The sequence below is a fragment of the Theobroma cacao genome, chromosome 4 (assembly GCF_000208745.1).
Source record: "Theobroma cacao cultivar B97-61/B2 chromosome 4, Criollo_cocoa_genome_V2, whole genome shotgun sequence".
Taxonomy (NCBI): domain Eukaryota; kingdom Viridiplantae; phylum Streptophyta; class Magnoliopsida; order Malvales; family Malvaceae; genus Theobroma; species Theobroma cacao.
Genome location: NC_030853.1, coordinates 5,825,217 through 5,830,894, shown reverse-complemented (window position 1 = coordinate 5,830,894; position 5,678 = coordinate 5,825,217). Strand labels below are relative to the sequence as shown.

The following is a 5,678-nucleotide window of genomic DNA, read 5'->3' as shown; positions in this document are numbered from 1 at the left end:
GCAGCGAGAATGCATTTTTGCTGCAGCGAAAATCTGGGCAGACATTTTACCTAACCACCCGAGAGTTTCTTGCTGCAGCGAGAATGCATTTTCACTACAGTGAAATCCAGAGCAAAGGTTAAGGCCATCCACCCGAGAGTTTCTCGTTGCAGTTAGAAGGCATTTTTGCTATAGCTAAATTTCTGGGCAGAAGAAATTAGGGGAAATTTTCACTGCTATAAAAATCCAATCCTGTTGCAATAAAAATCAAATTAAAAACATTTGACAATAATCAAGTTTCAACAGTCAATGCAATCATATATTAATTTCAAACCTCTCTATATAGTAAATATATATATATACACATATGCCACCACCTCATCACTTGGCTCATGTGCATTCCCACACCGCACATAGTCGAAGTTATCGTGTGCACCCCCACATTGTGCACAGCTAATACCATCGTGTGCACCCCCACATCGTGCACAACAAATGCCATCATGTGCACCCTCACATCGCGCATAGGCAATATCATCATTCACACTCCCGCACCCCGTCATCGCCAACATGTGCACTCCCACACCGCACATGTGCGGTTATAATTATCACACAATATTAACTATCAATACACAACATATATATATTAACATAATATAAGAGCACAAGGATTCATCATATTACACATTCACAACATACAACGTTTCATCAAGGACTTGTTCCTATGCATATTTTGAGAAAAGTTCAGTAAAATATTTCAAGTGATTCAACCAAATACATATGCATTTATCCCAAAATATTTTAATGCAAGTTCACTCACTTGTTTTGTTGAATCTTTAATTGACTCTAACTTCCACTAATGCTCCAAAGGGAGATGTGGGGTCTCGTTGGAACCTATCACACACAATAGCATCACACCAACTCAATTGATATGAATATTATTCCAAAAGCTACTTTCCTAAATCAAGTTTAGCTAGTTATTCCTATCTAGCTTCCAATTACCATTTGACTAGTCATTAGTTTACACTACTCTAGTCATACTAAGAATAAATAAATAACCCTCAACAATAAAATAGCCCACAACTCTAATTATTGGCTAGCATCAACAAATTAAAATAAACCTAACTCACTACTCACCTTGGTGGTTTTGTAGTTGCTTCCTTTCCAAGAGTTTGTCAAGCTATTATGGAAAACCTCTCTCTCTCTCTCTCTCTCTCTCTCTAAAACGTCCAACTAGTGAGAAAAAGTATTGAGGAAAGACCTTTGAGGGTTCTTGAGGTGTAGAAGTGAAAGAGCATGAAAAACGTGAAATACGGAGGAGAAATGGAAGGAAGAAGAAGAAGCTGCTAGAAAAATAAGATATTTATATCTAAAGTTAATCCAAGTCTCACATAAATTACAAAAATGCCCTTAACAAGGTGATTTTGTCTTCCTCCTTTCCCTTGTGTAGTCTTTTACTCTTTTGACAATAAGAAAAGGTCCATAATAGATTACGGGCACTCGAGTTTGTGAGAACTTAAAAATTTAGACTCGAGATCCAAAATGACCATTTTACCCGTATTGTGGAAATATCATTATTTCTATTTTCTTCATTTATTTTATTATTATATACATCGTTCATGTATTCCTTAGGCCTACTTAGGTTTTAATAATATTAGAAAACCCACTTCTAGAAGCTCACTAAGGAAAATGATAAAATTACCCTTAGTTCGTGTTATCGCATCTACTTTTAGTTATGCGTTTACGGAGGTCGAGGTTTTACATAACCCTAGATAATACATTTGTATTTTTATTCAATTAAGTCCTTGTGAACTTAACTGTTTTTTCAACTTTATTTTGGTCTATTTCAATTAAGTCCAACTTAATTGATTATCCTTATTTAATCTCAATCATGTACTTATTGTGTATGACCCACTAGGCTTCTAACATGTTGAAAATAATATAAACCATAATCAAATATGAATTTGATAATTGATTTATATTTATAAATAATGAGTAGTATCTAGCAACACATCATGACCATCCAAATGTTAAAGAGTCAATTAAAGGATTTGAGAAAGCCTTTTAGTGGTAAACGTGTGAAACCTCAACCTTCATAGACGCGTAACTAGAGGTAGAACTTATGTTTAAAGGTTTAACTTGAGCTAATGATGCTAGTTTTACGTTACTTATAATTATTTTATGTCGTTATAGGAGTAGGTGCATAATGAGTTGTTGCTTTATTTACATATGTTTTGATTTTTCAAGCATATCTCCCACCACAAAAGTCCAAATAACATGATTTTTAGACCATTAGAAATCTAAGAGGCAGGGCTACAACTTTTATGTTTACCACTTTGCCCAGTTTTGATGGAAAAGTGGTCAAAATTTTTGTCAAAGTGAAAGTACTGTGCTAGAAGAATAGATTTGGATAGAACATTTGAGCACCGTGATGCTAAAAATTGAGAGCCGCGGTCATCACCGTAATTTTCAAAAATAACAAGCTTAAGGGATTTTTGAAGCTAGGGCTTTTGGGGGTTACTTAAGAGATCTATTTCAGAGGATTTTGGACCTTTTCCTAGTGTCAAAAGAGTAAAAAGATTGACAAGAAAAGGAGGAAGACAAGTGGCCTTGTTAAGGGCATTATTGTAATTGCATGAAAAAATTAGGTAAGCTTTAATTATAAATATCTACTCTCCAGCAACCTTCTTCATTTTTTTTCTAGCAGCTTCTTCTTCCCATCTTTCTTCTCATCTCACGTTTCTTCATCCTCCATGGGAGTTCTTCTCAAGCTTTCATAACTCTTTCAAGTTAGTCTCAAATTTCATGCTTTTGTGCACCTTTTCACAAGCTTTTTGTGCTCTTTTACTCTTTCACCTTAAAAACCCTCCAAAGTCTTAAACTAATACTTTCTCTCACTAGCTAGGTGTTTTAGAGAGAGAAAAAAGGACTCTCTATAATAGTTTGGGAATTTTTGAGGAGGAATCCAATTACAAATCTAGCAAGGTGAGTATTGAAATTGAATTGATATTTTTAGCTGTTGAGAATGGCTGGTGGCTAGATCTGTGAGTGCTTTGTAGTTAAGGTGATTTATTCATTTTAGTGTGATTAGAATAGTGAAAATAGATAGCCACTTAATGGTAGTTGGAAACTAGTTAGGAATAATTAGCGAAACATGATTTAGGAGATAGCTTCTAAAACTATATTTATGTGAATTGAGTTAATTGTGATGCTATTGTGATGATAGGTTCCAACGAAGTTCCACTGCCTTATTTGGACCATTAGAGGAAGTTGGAATTGGGTAAAGATTTAAAAAATACCAATGAGTGAACCTGCACTAAAAGGTTTTGGGTAAATGTACATACGTTTGAACGAATCACTTGAATTGTTTAAATTGTCTTTTCTTCAAATTGCATACGGGAACAAGCCTTTAACGAAACGTTTTCCTTACGTTGTGAAATGTGATTGTAATGAATTTGTGAAATCCCTTTATATGTTGATATATATATATATATGTATGGTACAGTGGTAGATAATATTGTGTAATGAATATAACCGTGCGTGTGCGCGATGTAGGGGATGCTCATGTCGGTAATGATAGGGTGTGGGGGTGTGGAGGATGACATAGTTGTGCGCCATGTGGGGGTGCACACGATGACTCCAACTATGTGCGTGATGTGGGGGTTGCACATGAGCTGGGTGAGGCAGTGGTGATATGCATGCTGAAGTATGTATATGTATATATGTATGTTATAGAAAGTTTATTAAAATATTTGTGATTGGGTTGTATGTTGGCATTGTTAATTTCTGCCATATTTTCCACTTCTTTAAAATAATGGGTGATCATGAATTTCCAATGTCAAAGGATTAATTTATCTAGTTTGCAATGAGAATTTTTAACGAGAAATCCTCGTGCAGTTGAGAGAAACGCTTGTGCAGTTGAAAAGAGCCCTCGTACAGATGATGATATGTACCTAAAATACGCTGTAGTTAGAATGCCTTTCTGTTGCAGCGAGAATCTATCTATTATGCTGCCTTGCTTGGATAATTACCAAAAATTTTCTCTCTTTTCAATTTCATGTTGAACATGAATCCTTCATTATTAAATGATTTAATAACCAAAGGTTTAATGGAGGGGTTTTATTAAGAACTTGAACTAAATTGCCTTGTTTTCAAATAAGTGCGTCATGATTTTCAAACCTCCCTTATCATTGCTTGTTCCCTTCTTATGTTCACTCACTGAGTTTGTACTCATTGTTTTTAACTTCATGTTTTCATATCAGGAAGCAATCGGAACCTAGGTCGAGGTGTTCATGTAGATTCGTCTCTTAAGTAGGTATCTCGGCATTCAATAGCTGAACCTCTACCACGGTCACTCTGCTGGAAGTTAAGAGTCATTTTGTTTGTGAATATGTTCATTTGATGTAAAGTATTAAGATATGTGTCTCAAACAAGGAATGTATATTGTGATTGGTAATGCCACCACGAGTTGGCAATGGTTAACATTATTTTGGGTTAATGTGAAATGCAGTTTTTGATTGCTATAGCACATTAATTAGGTACTTATAGGTTGGAAGTATGAAAGGTGACTTTAAGAATAGTTGATGGAATGATGAGAAGGATTACATAAATAGGCTTGCTTGGGCTTGGTGGGCTATGCCCATTGGGTCCACGCGTCGGTCATGGCCTGAAATTTGGGTCGTGACAAAGCCTTTCCATGCAATATTGATAACTCAATTATATATAGTTATTTTGACACATTTTAGGAGTTTAAATGATTAGATCCTTAAGATTTTAAGCTTGAATCTTAAGTATTTTAGGTGTTTTTCTAGTTTAAGAGCTTGTTTGGCCTAGGTTTTTTCAGCTTAAAAGCCATTATAAAGCTCTTATGAAAAATAATAGCTTTTAAAATTAAGCTAAAACTGTTTGGCAAGTTATTTGGCAAAATAAATTACATAAGCTTTAATTTTTGTTAAAATTACCATAAAGGGTATTCATGCCGTCTTCAATCACCTAATAAACCAAAGTAAGTTTATATGCGATATCAAATGTTAAAATAAAAAAAATCCATGAAAAAATGGAACAACTTTCAAACTTTTACAGTACTAACAATTTTAGATTTTTTGGTGATGATAGAAAACCTTTAAATATACCTGAATGCAACTTTGAATTTTGGACCTTATTTTTTCTTAAACTTTGTAAGAATAAAAAATATTAGATTTTGTTATTCTGTTGCTGGGTGTTCTATTTTTTTCTTCCTTTTAATAGTCTTTGTAGAGAAAGAGAGGTAAAGAAAAGGGAGATCATGATTTTATGTTAAAGAAGGTTGATTTGCAAAGGGAGATAGATTGAAAGAGAGAGGCATTTCTTGAAATGCTGTTGTGTTTTTATAAGAAGAGAAGAGGAAATTCCTCTTTGGAGTTGTTTTTTAAACTCTTTTTGCAAAATTTTGTTCTTTAAAAAAGGCTACTTTTTTTTTTAAAAGCTTCTTAAAAATCGTATTTGGCATAGCTTTTGCTTTTAAGAGGTAGATAAGTTGAAAAAAAGCCAGAACAAATAGGCACTAAGTTAGATTACATGTTGTGTAATTAATTTAAGTTATTTTAGTTTAATTTTACTTAATTTGCTTTAATTTAATATAAGAATAGTTATTGTTGATTTCTCTTATGGCTTTTGTAGGATATTTGATGGGAAAGGTTCCTTATATTTAAAATCGCACAAGT

The 5,678-nt window shown here is 33.8% G+C and overlaps 1 long non-coding RNA gene across 1 annotated transcript; it reads left to right on the top strand.

Annotated features, from left to right (window-relative positions):
- Window positions 2,732–4,624, top strand: LOC108661674. Its single transcript, XR_001927449.1, has 3 exons — window positions 2,732–2,961; window positions 3,532–3,682; window positions 4,239–4,624. It is a non-coding gene; the product is annotated as an uncharacterized LOC108661674 (long non-coding RNA).